This window comes from Convolutriloba macropyga, chromosome 14, assembly GCF_964194025.1.
Source record: "Convolutriloba macropyga chromosome 14, txConMacr16.3, whole genome shotgun sequence".
Lineage (NCBI taxonomy): Eukaryota > Metazoa > Xenacoelomorpha > Acoela > Convolutidae > Convolutriloba > Convolutriloba macropyga.
Window position 1 is genome coordinate 24,050,366 of NC_134481.1, and position 20,968 is coordinate 24,071,333.

General features: G+C 35.8%; 1 protein-coding gene and 1 pseudogene across 1 annotated transcript in view; one reads left to right on the forward strand and one right to left on the reverse strand.

The window, feature by feature from the left end:
- LOC142353713 (importin-8-like) overlaps positions 1–20,968 on the reverse strand; it is a 371,797-nt gene that overhangs the window by 302,452 nt on the left and 48,377 nt on the right. The gene's annotated exons all lie outside the window — the stretch shown is intronic.
- LOC142353037 (glutathione S-transferase Mu 6 pseudogene) lies at positions 1,867–2,787 on the forward strand (annotated as a pseudogene).

The window sequence follows — 20,968 nt, forward strand, 5'->3', positions numbered from 1 at the left end:
CGAAATACTCCACGTTGATTTCCTGGTTTTCGTTTTCACTGGACTTTTTTAATAGTGTATAGGTTGATTAATAAAAGGAATACTTAATCTGCTATCAATTGTTCGTTTAATTTCAAGCAAAAGTGTTACACGAACTCTTGAAACACATTTAAATGAAGAAAAGACGGGGAATTTTTTGAACTTTACCTGCTCTATTTTTATTATTGAAACTAAAGTTCAAATTACATGAAATTTTGTGATGTGAGTTTCAGACAATTTTTTCAAGGAAAATCGAACAAATTTTGGATCAGGTGAAGGTGAAATTTCACAATGAAGCAGAAGATATCAAGACTCTGTCGCTGGGTCCAGCTTTTCTCCATGTGCGCGCCGAAGCCGGTCTGATGAGAGCTGGCTTGCGTCGTGCACCTCAAACTGGACAATGTTAAACTTCCTGATTAAATCCGAAGATAAATGGACTCTCGAAGTCCATGAATCGATCCCTCAATTCTACATGACACTCCTCCCCAAGTGGTTCTGATCCAAAAGCATAAGCCAAGTCATTACCAGTCAAATCATCCATTGCTTTCTCGAGTAGTCTTCGCAATGTTTCACCAATGCCGGTTGGTCTGACTCCTGGATGTTTGTCCATTGCAATAAGTCAACATGAGTGCAAGACTTTCTTTGGAAATGATTTCGTTTTGGTAAATTACCATTCCGAGAAACTAAGTCTCTCAATCCAGAGTTTTGGAGCCCAAACCTATTTAACACATCAATCCAGTGTTTGGCGTCTGGTTATGAGGGTCGTCTTGAACTACCAAAAAGTTTCCGGGCTTGCTTTTCAATTGTACTACTTGTTATATTCAGTTTTTCTAGAGGAGAAAGTTCTAATATTGTGTGTCTCCTCAGATAACGGTGGGGATTTTATATGCTTTCCCTGCAGAATTTCGGTTACGGTTCTGCAGAAAACGAAAACCAGGAAATCCACGTGGAGTATTTCGTTGACATGAACACTGAAATATGGATTCCTGGTCACGATTAAAAAATATACAAAGCACAAATAAACAAAGTTATTGGTCACAAAAACAATCGACCAAAAAGAGTCCATTATGTGAATTAGAATAGACAATATGACACCACTGTGGACTCTTATTCAGTTGGATTTATCTGCAATTGGTAGAAAAACTTAAGCAGCATACAGTTATGATCGATTAGGTAAACGACTTGATCCAGCACGCTTTTGAAAACCCCGAGCAACTTAAGGGTTTCGAGTCCTCTTCTAATGGTTTAACACAAGATTATATCAGTGCGCGCCGAAGCCGGTCTGATGATTGCTGGCTTGCGTCGTGCACCTCAAATGGACAATGTTAAACTTCTTGATTAAATCTATTGAAAGATGCTTTTTTCCTGACGTTTACCTCTGGTCGGGTTCAGCATAACTGAGATATTGTAAATTCGACATGTTGGAATAAAGTTGCCGTAAAAGCAGGCCTAAATTAAGCCATTGCTACAAGCTTGATATGAGATCGTTTAACAAATGATAATTCTGAAACTTAGCCACCTCACAACAAAAGTGAAAACATCCCTGAGGAAAATAACTTTCGCTGTTTTTCAATTAGTTTGTAAATCAGTTTTTCTGATGACGTTATCGATTTATATTCAACAAATTGTGGGCAATTTTTCTTAACATTGTCAAATTAGTGCTTTCCTCCTTCATATTAGTAAAAAAAAATTGATCAAATTAGAGAACCGAATTCCTCGATGGGCGTTCAATGCTGTAGTAATCTTGCATTGTTGCAAAATATACAACCAAGCTCAAAACCGATCGTGTATATTTACAAAGTAATCCAGATTAATATAGCTCATTCAACGTCAGATGTTTACATAAGTGCCAATATCACCATTGATATTCCATATCATGAACTACAGATACCTTTCAAATCCAAACAGAACATTTCAAGTTATATTTGCAGTTTGCCCGCCTGGTTATATCTTTCTTTGAGCTTATAGTTGCTCACTTATAAAGGCTAATTCAATTGTCAAGATATTGAAATGGTTTTAACAGTTGGATATTGGAATATCAGAGGCTTAGGAGAACCCGTCCACTTAGTTCTAGAGTATCTCCAACTACCCTATGATCGCAAAACGTATTATATAGAGAATTATCTGGAATGGTTCGCAAAAGATAAGGTCGAGTTGGGAATGGACTTTCCCAACCTTCCTTACGTCATCGATGGAGAGTTCAAGGTTGCACAGACGTTGACGGTTCTGAAGTACATCGGACGGAAGAATGGCCTCTTCGGATCCGACGATGTGCAGGAACTTGCAAAGCAGGAAGAAATCCTGGATAACATCCACGATTTCCGCATACGATTTGCCAGATTGTGCTATGGAGAGAAATTCGATTCTGATAGAGTCAGCTATTTTGCACCACTGCCAAATGAACATCTGAACAACGTGTTCAGACTTTTGGCCAACTATGAATCACTTCTATCCAAAAAGAAATACTTGACCGGCGATAACCCTTTCGTAGGAGACTTCTTTCTCTGGCATGTTTTGGATATTCATGAATGTTTGGAACCAAATATTTTGGAATCCCTGCCGAACTTAGCGAAGTTCAAAGCAGCGATTGCCAGCTTACCAGAGATTAATAACTATCTGAAGAGCGACAAATTTAAGAAGTTTCCAATAAATGCGCCTACGGCTAAATGGGGTGGTACTACTGAAGGCTAACATACCACAATGTTACTAATTTTTATTGCGAATGGAAAGATCAATTCTGAATTTAAATTTTCACGTATATTTAATAAATGTTCACGTTTTGAAAGCTACCATTATTAATGTTCTGGCTGGTCTAGGAAATAAACCCCCACAGAAAAAAAACCCACAATTTTAGATAGGAAATGAACCCTTAAGGAAATAAGCCCCATTTTAAATTTGAATTTTGGTCGTGATATTTTGTTCCGTTGTGGTAGTTTCATATCATCTCCCTTGGGCAGCTAAGACATGGCCAGGGCTAGAGAGTCATCGCCAAACGCGCTAAGTTCGCTGCTCGTTAAAAGTCAAGTGGGGGTTTATTTCCCTGGGGGTTTACTTCCCATCTAAAATTAAGTGGTTTTTCCCTTGGGTTTTGTTTCCGAAAAGGGTTCTGGCTCCACGTAGTGGGGGAGCTGCTATAAGCTGAACCGGGATTTTTTGTCCAGTCTAGTTCAGGGGATCAGAAATCAATGTATTTCTTGCAAAAATGTTAACAGGTATCAATCGCGAGACGACAGAGCGTTGAATATTTCAATTTGAGAAATTTTTGAAATATGACTTCGAGGCTTAAATGTTAATTGTGCGCCAAAATTTTAAACAAATTTCTTAAATATTTAGTGAAATCTAGCCAACATTAGTTCATGGCGTTGATATTTTTAATCAGTGAAGGCTTTCAAAAACGATTTTTGGTTGAATGATTAAGGAGGAATATTATCAGAAAATTGGTTCCATTTAGCGATAAATTAGTTAGTTTTTAGTATTAATGGCATATTCTTTTTAGCATAAATGAGCTAATAGTTGTGAGATCTTTGAGTTCCAAACGTTTGCAAGCTTAAAAAATGGTTTATTTTTGCGTTACTTCAGTGAAAATTGTCTTTATAGGCAAAAACTACACCACTCTCATGACTTCTTTCACCCTGGAAATGCCTCTCGATTACTTTCATTAGAGATATTGTTAGGTCAATTGATTATATTTTGAAAGTTGCGAGAGTTCTTTTAAATCAAATCCACATCAATTGACGACAAGCTGAATTCTTTTTCTTGTTTTATTTAAGTTCTTTTTCAGTTATCTTTAGCAATCTTTTAGCTACTTTTAATCATTTTAATGACGCTTTCTTTCCTTAAATCTTTTACAGGTATCGTTTTTGAGTAAAAATTTGTTCCAATTTTGCGGTTTTACTAAGTGTTTTTTTTTGCTCATACATAAAATGTGCGAGGTCATATTAGCCATTAAAGAGGACACGGTGCAGAAAAACACGTGAGATTTGTTCGACTTGAAAAATTTGCATATTTTGCGTTTTAAATTGTCAATTTATGCATTCAACGTTATTATCAAAATTAGTGCTAATTTCAGAAGTTCTTTGATCTCTCCAGAACTAATCCCCGGAACACTGCTTTAAAAAATACATCAGCTCAACGTGTTTGCCTCTAGTTTGAAGATCTGTTTTGTTGGGATTCCTCTTAGCAGACTATTTTCATTTTTATTTAATTGAACAATTTTCGGCATCAGGTTCTGAGATTTTTGCTCATTTTTCGGTAAATGCTCGTGTTATAATTGTTCTCTGGGTAATAAATTAATCCTTCGTGTGCTTATGTTTTGGAAACCAATAGTCTTTTTGAATAAATTGATTTTTTCTTCAATAGTTTACATCTCCATTTGTCAAAAATTGAATAAAAACAGTTTTTATATGGGTAGAAGTATTCAGAACCCTCATCTAACCAAATGAAAAACAAATTAAGGTGTCAAGTATTGTTAGTATAAACACATTTTCACTGACACTTTAAGTTTAAAAAGAGCAGCGGTAGTAGTATAAGTAAATGACTAGTAGTAGTACTAGGGGGGGGGGGGGTCACGCACTGTAACAAAACGACCCCCTCTAAATCTTGCAAAAGGATTTTCGACCCACCGGGATTCGAACCCGGATCTAGTGCATGGGAAGCGGATATCTTACCACTGGGCCAAAGGTGTATACAATCTCCCCCTGCTTATCGAGGATACGTTCTACCACTGCGCCATTGAGTCCATTGTTAACGTCTTTATAGAATTTAAGATACGTTATTCTTCGTATTCATTTCTTCGTATTCAAAGGTTTTACTCTTTACGGCTAGCCTAGATTTATGCGTAACACAGACAATAGCGAGAGCTATTATTAAATGTGAACTAATTAACGCGTGGTTGTTGCTATTACATCTCCGTTCTCGTTACTATAACTCACTGGAATTTTACTGTTCATAAACTTACGTCTGCTTTTCCCGAAACGGTGTCGGGGATAGTAAATTATGTAAGCTGTCTGGTTCTCCTCCGCGACTATTCAATACTCTATTTTATTCACTCAATGACTAATCTGTCTACAATTCCCGAGTTATAATTTTGCAAAACTTCAACTAGTTTAATAAACTTATGAAACAAACATTATTCATCCCCAAATGCAGAAATTTGTAGCTTGTCTAGACATTTTTGGCATCCTGATTAATCATATTGTTACGTAAATTTTTAGTTCAATTTTCATTTTGTTGTAAATTCCTTATGATATCAGACTAACAAAACCAATAAAGAATTTGAAAAAATTTTTGAGTATTAAATATTAGAAAAAATTGGCAGTCCACTTTTAGGTTTGGACTGAACACCAGTGCTACGATATTAATATCTGTGTTTGGAATTAACACATAGCTACAACTTGTCAACTATAGAAAGGTAAGTACATTTTATTAAACTGAGTTACCTGTTCACTTTCCCGTGAACTGTTTTGTGTTACCAATGAACTGAATCCAGTTTGTAATTTCAAATGTGATAGTAGTCTATCTCCAGTTAAAACTGTTTGGTTTTATAAATTGAAAACTGATTTGCTTCCCCCAACACACACGCACGCACACACGCATCAGGATGTTTGATGTAATTACATGCAATATTAAAGCCAACCCTCCCCTTATCCATACAGTTCACTTACTTGGTATCATATTATCATTATGAAAAAAGAATGGAACATTCAAACAATTGTTGATAGGTAACCTACTTTTCGAAACGATGGAGATAGAAGTTGTTGAAATTTCATCCTCATCAAATGATGAACCCGATGATCTAAACGAAATCGAAGAAATCAATGCGGAAATTCAAGCAACCAACAGTCGGTCGGTTTCAAATGGAGATTCTAGTGAATATGAAGGCTCGTCTGATGTTGAAAACACGGGACTTAACGAATCGCTTGAAAACATTCCCGAAAATCTGGGAGTACGTTCGCTTGCGAGCATTAATGTGGCTAGACATGCTTGCGAGAGTTGTCTTTTTTCCGAAAAATGCATCAACAGGCGAGAGTGTACTACAATGCAGGTGCCCTCAAGTTAGATTTAGCCCCAGGTAGACGTACACGCAAAGCTGCCATGAAAGCAAGAGAAGCGTTGAGAGAGATCAACTCAAGAGCTAATCATTAGAACACTTTTAACTGAATACTGTGATTGCTTTTGTTGACAATTAAAAACCTTTCAGCTATACAATTTTTCACTGGTTACCTAAGCGAGTTTTAACTTGTACATATCAAGAGTATTGGTGAAAAATAATTTGTGTATTGGATCTTAAGCTACCTAGTGGATACCTAACCGAGTTTTAACTTGTACATATCAAGGATATTGATGAAAAATAACTTGTTTATTGGATCCTAAGCTACCTGCTGGTTACCTAAGCGAGTTTTAACTTGTACATATCAAGGGTATTGGTGAAAAATAACTTGTGTATTGGATCCTAAGCTATCCGCTGGTTACCTAAGCGAGTTTTAACTTGTACATATCAAGGGTATTGGTGAAAATAACTTGTGTATTGGATCCTAAGCTACCTAGTGGATACCTAACCGAGTTTTAACTTGTACATATCAAGAGTATTGGTGAAAATAACTTGTGTTGGATCCTAAGCTACCTAGTGGATACCTAAGCGAGTTTTAACTTGTACATATCAAGGGTATTGGTGAAAGTAACTTGTGTATTGGATCCTAAGCTACCTAGTGGATACCTAACCGAGTTTTAACTTGTACATATCAAGGGTATTGGTGAAAGTAACTTGTGTATTGGATCCTAAGCTACCTAGTGGATACCTAACCGAGTTTTAACTTGTACATATCAAGAGTATTGGTGAAAAATAACTTGTGTATTGGTTCCTAAGCTACCTAGTGGATACCTAAGCGAGTTTTGACTTGTACATATCAAGAGTATTGGTGAAAAATAACTTGTGTATTGGATCCTAAGCTACCTAGTGGATACCTAACCGAGTTTTAACTTGTACATATTAAGGGCATTGTTGACATTTTTGTGGCCGAACATAGTAGTGTGGAGAGCAAAAGGGAGTGCAAAGCGGAGAGCAAGGTGGAGAGCAAGTTGGAAACCGACTGCAGAAAAGGAATAATTCAGTTAGTCCTTTTAAGTATTACATCTTTTTGTCCAGTTTTTTTTGGGGTTTTTTTTATTTCAAAACTCTCCTCTTTGTCTCATGGCATTTTAATTCATCACCAATTTCTGATGTTGCTCACCTTTATATTTTTGTTTGTTGATAAATTCTATATATATATTTGGAATTAATTTTAATATCTTGGCTGGAGTACAATGTCTTGAGATAAACAGTCTGAAGAGTAGCAGGAACTGTACTCGCTTGACGCCAGTTGACTCCTTGCCTTCTTAACTTTGGCAACCCCAATGATTGAGAAGCGGACCTTGCTGGTTTAGAGAAACCCCATTGCGAAAATTAGACGGCACCAGTTCACAAAGTTTTAACACGCACCACCATTCACAAACACTCACTGAGTTCACTTAGACAATTAGATCAGTTGTAGGGTAGATTATGACAGATTGCTACAATCGACACAGATGATCTACGGAGGTAACTATGAACATGTTCCTAGTTTTTTCGAGACAAAGAGGAATTGTTGTTTGGCAATAAACATCAGCTACTTTTTTCATTTCCATCTGATAGCGTGGAAGCTTTTTAAACGCTTATACTATGGATTAAGGGCACTGAGGATAAAAAAGACTTAGTTATTAATTGATCAACTGCTTATGTGGGAGCTTTTAAAAAACATATACTATGGATTGAAGGTACTGAGGATAAAAATGACTTAGACATAAATTGATCAACTGCTTATATGGGAGCTTTTAAAAGACTTATACTGTGGATTGAAGGTACTGAGGACAAAAATGACTTAGTTATTAATTGATCAACTGCTTATGTGGGAGCTTTTAAAAAACATATACTATGGATTGAAGGTACTGAGGATAAAAATGACTTAGATATAAATTGATCAACTGCTTATATGGGAGCTTTTAAAAGACTTATACTGTGGATTGAAGGTACTGAGGATAAAAATGACTTAGATAATAAGTGATCAACTGCTTTTGTGGGAGCTTTTAAAAGACTTGTACTATGGATTGAAGGTACTGAGGACAAAAATGTCTTAGATATAAATTGGTCAGCTACTAGTATGGGAGTTTTTAAAAGACTTATACTATGGATTGAAGGTAGTGAGGATAAAAATGACTTAGAAATAAATTGATGAACTGCTTATATGGGAGCTTTTAAAAGACTTGTACTATGGATTGAAGGTACTGAGGATAAAAATGACTTAGATAACAATTGATCAACTGCTCATATGGGAGCTTTTAAAAAACATATACTATGGATTGAAGGTACTGAGGATAAAAATGACATAGATATAAATTGATCAACTGCTTATATGGGAGCTTTTAAAAGACTTATACTGTGGATTGAAGGTACTGAGGATAAAAAAGATTTAGATAATAAGTGATCAACTGCTTATGTGGGAGCTTTTAAAAGACTTATACTATGGATTGAAGGTACTGAGGACAAAAATGTCTTAGATATAAATTGATCAGCTACTAGTATGGGAGTTTTTAAAAGACTTATACTATGGATTGAAGGTAGTGAGGATAAAAATGACTTAGAAATAAATTGATCAACTGCTTATATGGGAGCTTTTAAAAGACTTATACTATGGATTGAAGGTACTGAGGATAAAAATGACTTAGATAACAATTGATCAACTGTTCATATGGGAGCTTTTAAAAAACATATACTATGGATTGAAGGTCCTGAGGATAAAAATGACTTAGATATATATTGATCAACTGCTTATATGGGAGCTTTTAAAAGACTTATGCTATGGATTGAAGGTACTGAGCATAAAAATGACTTAGAAATAAATTGATCAACTGCTTATATGGAAGCTTTTAAAAGACTTATACTATGGATTGAAGGTACTGAGGATAAAAATGTATTAGATATAAATTGATCAACTGCTTATATGGGAGCTTTTAAAAGACTTATACTATGGATTGAAGGTACTGAGGATGAAAATGACTTAGATATAAATTGATCAACTGCTTATATGGGAGCTTTTAAAAGACTTATACTATGGATTGAAGGTACTGAGGATGAAAATGACTTTGATAACAATTGATCAACTGCTTATATGGGAGCTTTTAAAAGACTTATACTATGGATTGAAGGTAGTGAGGATAAAAATGACTTTGAAATAAATTGATCAACTGCTTATATGGGAGCTTTTAAAAGACTTATACTATGGATTGAAGGTACTGAGGATAAAAATGACTTAGATAACAATTGATCAACTGCTTATATGGGAGCTTTTAATAGACTTATACTATGGATTGAAGGTACTGAGGATAAAAATGACTTTGATATGAATTGATCAGCTACTACTATGGGAGCTTTTAAAAGACTTATACTATGGATTGAAGGTAGTGAGGAGGAAAATGACTTAGATATAAATTGATCAACTGCTTATATGGGAGCTTTTAAAAGACTTATACTATGGATTGAAGGTACTGAGGATAAAAATGACTTAGACATAAATTGATCAACTGCTTATATGGGAGCTTTTAAAAGACTTATACTGTGGATTGAAGGTACTGAGGACAAAAATGACTTAGTTATTAATTGATCAACTGCTTATGTGGGAGCTTTTAAAAAACATATACTATGGATTGAAGGTACTGAGGATAAAAATGACTTAGATATAAATTGATCAACTGCTTATATGGGAGCTTTTAAAAGACTTATACTGTGGATTGAAGGTACTGAGGATAAAAATGACTTAGATAATAAGTGATCAACTGCTTTTGTGGGAGCTTTTAAAAGACTTGTACTATGGATTGAAGGTACTGAGGACAAAAATGTCTTAGATATAAATTGGTCAGCTACTAGTATGGGAGTTTTTAAAAGACTTATACTATGGATTGAAGGTAGTGAGGATAAAAATGACTTAGAAATAAATTGATGAACTGCTTATATGGGAGCTTTTAAAAGACTTGTACTATGGATTGAAGGTACTGAGGATAAAAATGACTTAGATAACAATTGATCAACTGCTCATATGGGAGCTTTTAAAAAACATATACTATGGATTGAAGGTACTGAGGATAAAAATGACATAGATATAAATTGATCAACTGCTTATATGGGAGCTTTTAAAAGACTTATACTGTGGATTGAAGGTACTGAGGATAAAAAAGATTTAGATAATAAGTGATCAACTGCTTATGTGGGAGCTTTTAAAAGACTTATACTATGGATTGAAGGTACTGAGGACAAAAATGTCTTAGATATAAATTGATCAGCTACTAGTATGGGAGTTTTTAAAAGACTTATACTATGGATTGAAGGTAGTGAGGATAAAAATGACTTAGAAATAAATTGATCAACTGCTTATATGGGAGCTTTTAAAAGACTTATACTATGGATTGAAGGTACTGAGGATAAAAATGACTTAGATAACAATTGATCAACTGTTCATATGGGAGCTTTTAAAAAACATATACTATGGATTGAAGGTCCTGAGGATAAAAATGACTTAGATATATATTGATCAACTGCTTATATGGGAGCTTTTAAAAGACTTATGCTATGGATTGAAGGTACTGAGCATAAAAATGACTTAGAAATAAATTGATCAACTGCTTATATGGAAGCTTTTAAAAGACTTATACTATGGATTGAAGGTACTGAGGATAAAAATGTCTTAGATATAAATTGATCAACTGCTTATATGGGAGCTTTTAAAAGACTTATACTATGGATTGAAGGTACTGAGGATGAAAATGACTTAGATATAAATTGATCAACTGCTTATATGGGAGCTTTTAAAAGACTTATACTATGGATTGAAGGTACTGAGGATGAAAATGACTTTGATAACAATTGATCAACTGCTTATATGGGAGCTTTTAAAAGACTTATACTATGGATTGAAGGTAGTGAGGATAAAAATGACTTTGAAATAAATTGATCAACTGCTTATATGGGAGCTTTTAAAAGACTTATACTATGGATTGAAGGTACTGAGGATAAAAATGACTTAGATAACAATTGATCAACTGCTTATATGGGAGCTTTTAATAGACTTATACTATGGATTGAAGGTACTGAGGATAAAAATGACTTTGATATGAATTGATCAGCTACTACTATGGGAGCTTTTAAAAGACTTATACTATGGATTGAAGGTAGTGAGGAGGAAAATGACTTAGATATAAATTGATCAACTGCTTATATGGGAGCTTTTAAAAGACTTATACTATGGATTGAAGGTACTGAGGATAAAAATGACTTAGATAACAATTGATCAACTGTTCATATGGGAGCTTTTAAAAAACATACTATGGATTGAAGGTCCTGAGGATAAAAATGACTTAGATATATATTGATCAACTGCTTATATGGGAGCTTTTAAAAGACTTATACTATGGATTTAAGGTACTGAGCATAAAAATGACTTAGAAATAAATTGATCAACTGCTTATATGGAAGCTTTTAAAAGACTTATACTATGGATTGAAGGTACTGAGGATAAAAATGTCTTAGATATAAATTGATCAACTGCTTATATGGGAGCTTTTAAAAGACTTATACTATGGATTGAAGGTACTGAGGATGAAAATGACTTAGATATAAATTGATCAACTGCTTATATGGGAGCTTTTAAAAGACTTATACTATGGATTGAAGGTACTGAGGATGAAAATGACTTTGATAACAATTGATCAACTGCTTATATGGGAGCTTTTAAAAGACTTATACTATGGATTGAAGGTAGTGAGGATAAAAATGACTTTGAAATAAATTGATCAACTGCTTATATGGGAGCTTTTAAAAGACTTATACTATGGATTGAAGGTACTGAGGATAAAAATGACTTAGATAACAATTGATCAACTGCTTATATGGGAGCTTTTAATAGACTTATACTATGGATTGAAGGTACTGAGGATAAAAATGACTTTGATATGAATTGATCAGCTACTACTATGGGAGCTTTTAAAAGACTTATACTATGGATTGAAGGGAGTGAGGAGGAAAATGACTTAGATATAAATTGATCAACTGCTTATATGGGAGCTTTTAAAAGACTTATACTATGGATTGAAGGTACTGAGGATAAAAAAGACTTAGTTATTAATTGATCAACTGCTTATATGGGAGCTTTTAAAAGACTTATACTATGGATTGAAGGTACTGAGGATGAAATTGACTTAGAAATAAATTGATCAACTGCTTATATGGGAGCTTTTAAAAGACTTATACTATGGATTGAAGGTACTGAGGATAAAAATGACTTAGATATAAATTGATCAGCTACTAGAATGGGAGCTTTTAAAAGACTTATACTATGGATTGAAGGTACTGAGGATAAAAAAGACTTAGTTATTAATTGATCAACTGCTGATATGGGAGCTTTTAGAAGACTTATACTATGGATTGAAGGTACTGAGGATGAAATTGACTTAGATATAAATTGATCAACTGCTCATATGGGAGCTTTTAAAAAACATATACTATGGGTTGAAGGTACTGAGGATAAAAATGACTTAGATAACAATTGATCAACTGCTCATATGGGAGCTTTTAAAAGACTTATACTATGGATTGAAGGTACTGAGGATAAAAATGACTTAGAAATAAATTGATCAACTGCTTATATGGGAGCTTTTAAAAGACTTATACTATGGATTGAAGGTACTGAGGATAAAAATGACTTAGATAACAATTGATCAACTGCTTATATGGGAGCCTTTAAAAGACTTATACTATGGATTGAAGGTACTGAGGATAAAGATGACTTAGAAATAAATTGATCAACTGCTTATATGGGAGCTTTTAAAAGACTTATACTATGGATTGAAGGTACTGAGGATAAAAATGACTTAGATATAAATTGATCAGCTACTAGAATGGGAGCTTTTAAAAGACTTATACTATGGATTGAAGGTACTGAGGATAAAGATGACTTAGAAATAAATTGATCAACTGCTTATATGGGAGCTTTTAAAAGACTTATACTATGGATTGAAGGTACTGAGGATAAAAATGACTTAGATATAAATTGATCAGCTACTAGAATGGGAGCTTTTAAAAGACTTATACTATGGATTGAAGGTACTGAGGATAAAAAAGACTTAGTTATTAATTGATCAACTGCTTATATGGGAGCTTTTAAAAGACTTATACTATGGATTGAAGGTACTGAGGATGAAATTGACTTAGAAATAAATTGATCAACTGCTTATATGGGAGCTTTTAAAAGACTTATACTATGGATTGAAGGTACTGAGGATAAAAAAGACTTAGTTATTAATTGATCAACTGCTTATATGGGAGCTTTTAAAAGACTTATACTATGGATTGAAGGTACTGAGGATGAAATTGACTTAGAAATAAATTAATCAACTGCTTATATGGGAGCTTTTAAAAGACTTATACTATGGATTGAAGGTACTGAGGATAAAAATGACTTTGATATAAATTGATCATCTACTAGAATGGGAGCTTTTAAAAGACCTATACTATGGATTGAAGGTACTGAGGATAAAAATGACTTAGATATAAATTGATGAACTGCTTATATGGGAGCTTTTAAAAGACTTATACTATAGATTGAAGGTACTGAGGATAAAAAAGACTTATTTATTAATTGATCAACTGCTTACATGGGAGCTTTTAAAAGACTTATACTATGGATTGAAGGTACTGAGGATGAAATTGACTTAGAAATAAATTAATCAACTGCTTATATGGGAGCTTTTAAAAGACTTATACTATGGATTGAAGGTACTGAGGATAAAAATGACTTTGATATAAATTGATCAGCTACTAGAATGGGAGCTTTTAAAAGACTTATACTTTGGATTGAAGGTACTGAGGATGAAATTGACTTAGATATAAATTGATCAACTGCTCATATGCGAGCTTTTAAAAAACATATACTATGGATTGAAGGTACTGAGGATAAAAATGACTCAGATATAAATTGATCAGCTACTAGAATGGGAGCTTTTAAAAGACTTATACTATGGATTGAAGGTACTGAGGATAAAAATGACCTAGAAATAAATTGATCAACTGCTTATATGGGAGCTTTTAAAAGACTTATACTATGGATTGAAGGTACTGAGGATAAAATTGACTTAGATAACATTTGATCAACTGCTTATATGGGAGCTTTTAAAAGACATACTATGGATTGAAGGTACTGAGGATAAAAATGACTTAGAAATAAATTGATCAACTGCTTATATGGGAGCTTTTAAAAGGCTTATACTATGGATTGAAGGTACTGAGGATAAAGATGACTTAGAAATAAATTGATCAACTGCTTATATGGGAGCTTTTAAAAGACTTATACTATGGATTGAAGGTACTGAGGATAAAAATGACTTAGATATAAATTGATCAGCTACTAGTATGGGAGCTTTTAAAAGACTTATACTACGGATTGAAGGTACTGAGGATAAAAAAGACTTAGATATAAATTGATCAACTGCTTATATGAGAGCTTTTAAAAGACTTATACTATGGATTGAAGGTACTGAGGACAAAAATGACTTAGTTATTAATTGATCAACTGCTTCTGTGATTTTTTAAAGGACTTATACTATGGATTGAAGGTACTGAGGATGAAAATGACTTAGATATAAACTAAAACGGCCTATGCGGGACCTTTAAAAGACTTATGCAGTACAATTTTTCTGTAACTTGAGTTGAAAAGATGTTTTATTTCCATCAAACGGGGAAAGCAAAACACAAGTCACAAAAACTAAAGCAGAGTTCTTTCACAGAATTTAATTGTCGTCACTATCAGAGTCAATTTGTACTACTCTCCATTTCTTTATTCTCTCTACGTTGATAGATTCTTTGTCTGATATCAGCTCCAGCGTTCGTTTTGCGCACTTTTTCATACTTTTTGAGGGTCCGGGATGGTTGATGGGTTGCTCTTCTGTTGAAGAGTTAGTAGAAACATGAATGGGGGATACGGGTCTTGGGTCTAGAAGACTAGGCGACGAACCTGATTCAGCAGCCTGATCGTCTATAAAGGAACATCTTTCAATTTCGTCCTGAATTACTTGTTGAGTCAGATTTGCAAAATCTGCAATGTCCGCTTCAAGCTCATCGTCACTGTAAACACGCTGGTTGAGACCGGGATCAGGCGGAGACCAGACTTCTGCTGGCATTTGGGGACCTGTGTATTGAGTTGGTAGTTGACTTTCTGGCGTTAATGACTCGGCAACGTGTACAACAGTGTCTTCCTCGTCACTCGAACCCCAATCTGGACCTGTACTACGTTACGCATGAACATTTCCTCGCGCAGAGCGTGGTGGCCAAATGGTAGAGTTGTGATCTTGTCGTTTAAAATATACCGCTTGTCATCGTATCCCGAGACTGACTTCTTGTTGCACACAACTGTCATTAGTTGGTGTTTGCTGGACGCAATTCTGGTGTTGATAAGTTGAACAGTTTCTCCTCCTGTGAGAACCTGTTTGTATAATTCATGTGTCATCATGCGCCTGGCGTCTTGAGTCACACCTTTCGCCGACTGCTTTGCAAGACCTAAAATAGAAGTTCATGCTTTCTATTTTTTGTTTTTCACTTTTTTCTTTCGTTTTGTCTTGGAAATCTAATCCTAGGTCTTTTTCTTTCTTTTTATCCGGTTTTTCTTTACTCATTCTGCTTTTTGTTGTTTTCTTGGCTTTTTTCAGGTTTTGAAAGAAAATTTGACTAACCATCAGCCAGTTTGATGGAATACAGCTTTGGTTTCAACCCCACAAACTCAGAAATCATCTTGCCTCCCATCTCATCTTTAAATTTTAGTGTCACCCTTGCGTTGCTTTGATCGTACATCTCCTGATTAGTTGGGAAGTTTGAGAAATCGAAAAGGTCCTTCACTGTGGTCTTCCGCTTTAAGTCTGCGAAGAAGTCGTTTGAGAAAATTTCATAAACGAGTCCGTGTCCGAGTACAGTAGTTTACAATTAAAGTGTTTCTTCATTGTTTTGTAGTGGAAGTCGTACATGAATTTCTTCCAAAGATCTAAGATGCAAGCACCTACGATAGTTGGTTTGTCCCACTCTATTTCAGTCTTATTCAAGCTTATTGTTGCCAAGTTCTCATCAATAATTTTGAACAACTTCATCTGTGGAGCGCTGGTCCATTTCAGTGTCTCTTCTTCACTTCGAGCCAGTTTTACTTTTATGCGATTGCGTTTCCCCTCACACGTTTTCCCAAATGCGCTGTTCACCATTAGTTTATAGAAGTTCTCCTCAAACTTGTTCTTGGCTTGCTTTCGCTTCTGAGTGTTCAACTTCACATATGGCGCTAGCCATTTCGACTTGTTAAAAGCGAGTGATCGATGTAGTTTTTCAACTTTCAACCCCAACTGTACGTAGAGCTTCAATGTTTGATAGTGCAAAATGTAGTTCTTTTTGGGGAACAAGGTCTGGATCAATTTGTTACTCGAAGGCGGCGCATTCATGTGCATATCATTCAAAAGCTCCTCCTGATAGTCACCCAACCAGCATGCGTCAACTTTCTGTTTTGTTGGGGCCAAGGGAAAATCTGAATGAAGATCATGAAGTTCATCTGGGTACAACAAATCCACTTCTAATACGTAGCCAATATCGCTATCGTCAGGTGTCTCCAACACGCTTTAGATGAACGCTTTTTGAATTTCAGGATCCCAGTTTCCGTCAGTGTACTCAAAATTGTTCAATGGCAATGGAAACTTTTCCATTATGCCCCCATACAAATTGTTTGCATTAATCATTACTATGAAGGTTGAGGGTGCTTTGGGGTTGAAATTTGGTAGATATTTGTTGTTCGCAACCGCCAGCCGCTTGTTGTATATCGAGCTTACGCCACCACGAATCAATCCTTCTACCATATCCAATTGTTCTCTCTCTTTTAGGAGTCTCAAAGGCGCTTTAGATAACTTTAACATAGCATCACCAGAGAGATTGGAAGCGGTATAGTACTGACAGCAATCCAGTCCGTATGTTTCGTAGCACAACTTGCGGAAGCAGAGCATAACTGCAGCTAGAAGAAACACATCAGTTTTGAGATACAAACTATAGTAATCTTCAATTGTTTCGCATTGAAACTTCTCGAAAACTTCCAGCGCATGTTTGTACTCGTCTTCAGTAACGCTCACTTGATACTGTTGGAGACTATTCATCCACTTTTCTCGTGGTGGGAGTGCGGTCTCTTTCAGTTTAGTGAAATTATCAATGTAACAATAGGGGAAAAATCCCTTCCGTTTCAACATTTGCACTGAACTTTCTGGCCAATCCTTAAAGTGATGTTCTAGCAAAGTGAACTGATCAGAGGGTAAGTTTTGTGCTAGAGAATCCAATGACGAGGCCATGAAACGAAATGAGTCTAGTAGCCTGATATACTCATACACCGGTTTCATTACTCCATTCTTGTCCTGACGGTTGTAGACTAGAACCCCAATTTCCAGAGCTATATTTTTCTCATCTGTATTTGGAACAATTGATACAGTATTTCGCATGCTGCTACCCTGGAGAGCGAGAAATACATGGTGAAGATCGTAGTTTGAGAGATTGTGTGCAAACAGCGGAGTATAGTTGAGAAACCTCCTGTTGATGTTACAAGTGTTATGCGCCCATCCGAGGAATTTTCCAGTGAAGTGACAATGATCTAGAACTGTCGGGTTATTGAAACTGTGTTCCAATGGTTCTTCACATATCCAACAATTGGCGGCATCTTCTTTCGCGATCAGAGGCTGGCCAGAGAAATATTTGTGTTGTTGTTTAACGCTGTAAACTCGTTTTGCTATGCTTTCTAAAGACTGAACAAATTGTTCCATGACCTTTGGACCTGTCAAACATTCAAAATGAAACGGTTCAGTTTGGTTCTGAGCAACAAACAACATTGCATAGCTGCACGGTTTATGTATTTCTATTGTTCTTGTTTCTGATTTGGTTGGGTTGTTTTGACATCCTGAGACAGGTTCAATTATAGACTCCAAGTCAAAAAAGCCAACAATTGGAGCAAACCAACGGGACTGAAACTTTTTGTAGAAAAACGTTGCGTTTTTTGGCATTCGCACGATTGCTGGTTTGTTTTTCCAGCAAATTTCTAAATGTTTTTCATATCGTTCTTTTGAGGTGCAAACATGAAAACAGTTTCTACAAATATGATTATCTGTTCTAACTACTCGTTCCTTGACTTTATGAATAAGAGATTGCAGGTTTCTGATTAAAACGTAGTGATGCATTTGACCGTTGCTAAGAAGAAGAATGTCCATGTTGAATTCACAGTTCTGGTTTTTGGAAACTCGGAATGGTATCAGTCCGTTTTCAGCGTAGCTAAAATATTCAAACTTTTTTGTTTTTTTAATCTTTTTTTCCTCATTTGCTTTTGTGCCATAATCTTCTTTTTAGTTTTAAAGTGTTTCGAAAAGAAAGATTTTTAGCTTACCGAAATACGTTGACGCAGACCTTGTTTAATTCTTCAAAGCGAGTCATCTGGTGGAAGCCCATAGGCATGTCAAACACACCATCTGCTTGTTTTGCAAGCGGGTTGTCTGGTCCATATGTTACAGGGCTGGTCATTCTGCGTGAAAGTGCACCAGGAGGAAGAAGTCGAGGGCCAAACTTCAAAAGGTAGGCGGCAGTATAGCAATACAGAAAACAATTCTCGTCTTCTCGGTTTCTGATATTCAGTAGAGAGCGTGTGCGCGCTAGTTTGCCTGGAAGTGCTAAATATGACGATGCCCTTATCGGTTTAGCTTTTGCTAATCGGATTTCAATGTTGACAATTTGGTTGAGAGTCCAACCGCTACCATGGGAAGCAAAATTGTTGAGCGCTAGGAGCATCTCTTCTACCATTGCATGGAAGGTTTTATCTGCAAGACCACCGAAATCCACTCGTTCCATTTTTGATGCAACATGAATCGAAATTCTATCGGGCTGGCTTGATGATAGATCATCATCGGTTTTCATTGGTTTGACGAGATCGATAACTGAGTTGAACTGAACTTTTTGTGAGTGTTGCTGAACACTAATATTGATAATGTTTTCAATCTCTCGGCGTTTTAGCTGCATAACGTGTAATAGGTCAACGTCTCTTGACCCGACGGTAATCTCATAGACTTTCAGTGTATCGCCGAAAGCGCGTTCGCTTGGTATGATGCCTGAGTCCTGTAGGTTGTTTACGTCTACACTCCAAGCTGGTAGACCGTGGAAAGTGTTCATGTGCTCAAGATAATCAGCGTCACGTGGAAAATATTTTTGACATTATATGCAGTATCGTGGACTGGTCGCCGCATGCCGCACAGTCATGTGTCCTGTTAGCTCATACAGGCTTTTCGTGGTGAAACCACATTCAGTGCACTCGAATGAGTTTGCTTGGGGATAGATCTTATGCACTTCTTTCCGATGTCGACGAACGCTTCTTCTATTTGCCAGTAGTTTATGACAAATTTCGCACTTGGCTTGTCCCATCCCACAAAATTGAATGTTGCTGTAAGAGAGTAACGGTTAAAGGAACTATTAATTAAAAAGTTTAGTAGTGACAAAAATGTATCAAATTTGAATCAACTGAACGCAAAGTGTGAGGCAAAAAGCAATGAGTATTTTTTCAGTCCGGGGGACCCCGCTTTCATCAAGTTGATTGGCCAATCGGATGCAAGCAAGCTGTCTCTTTTGTTTGTTTTTGTCGATGAGCCATCGCGTTACAGTGACGCAATTCAACCTTGCAGCGTTACTTTTTGTTTACATAGCGCACTCGGGTCCAGACAAAACTCTGAAGAATTTGTTTACAAGCCATCAACACAAGTCTGAAGAAATTGAATTTGTTTACAAGCCATCAACGTTTTTGTGATAGTCGAATGATTTAGTTTGTTTTTCCAGGGGAGGGGGAATTTATTTCTTTATAAAGGTGAATTTTTGGTTGGTGAGTCATTGACCTAACTAAAAAAGAAAGCGTGTATAATTGTTTACTTCATATGGTTTATAAAAGACAACAGCTGAATTTCATTGATATCGGGAATGAATGGAAAATTATCATTGAGAACACAATGCGCTATATAAATGCAATAAAGTCCACACATTTGAGAGTCTGCACTTTGTAGGGTATATTTAAGTCACGTCTGTCTTCCAAGAGGTCCACTATTATGCTATCATTAGTGCTTTGTAGAAATCGGTCTGATATGTGTTTTTATGAATAGAGAGGTAATGCCAGCGGGTCGGCAAAGTATGTTATTGGGTAGGCATATCTCTTTGCAAGCACAATCCAATGAGATCCAGGTGAAGAGGCTGGTGAAGCGTTAACGATAGCAAATGAGTTGGTTGGCATGTGCAAGGGGAAATTGTCAGCTGCATAAACACCGTTGAATTTAAACATCAAATGACCGGATTGTAGAGTCAATTTGATTATTTTATCTTTATCCATTAGATTATAGGAAGAGCGTTTTTGGAAACGTTTCTCGAAGAATCGATATAAACTGTTGAACATTTCTCCCCGAGAAATAAAATTTCAATGTTGCGGGGCAACGCTGCACCGAACTTGAGTTCCACAGATAATGAAGAGTTTGTTAACTCGGGATGAATAAAATCATGCGTGGCTTCTTGAGTGCTGGTGAGATCAAACACCATAATGTAATGGTTAGGAAAATCAGATAGAGATATCCCGTGACCATTTTCTACATAAGCTAGTGCAGCCATTGAGTTGTAGTATAGTCGTTTATTATCAGTTGTTGACATTGGTGTACCAGCTGTGGCGAACCCATTACGGTAAATTATTATCTCATTCATATCAAACTTCAGGTATGAAAATGGATTGAGCGTATTAGTACCGATGAACGCATCGCTGCGGCACATGGCAACTATTAGTCTACGAATAGGTTCTTTTGTGAAAATATCCTCCTG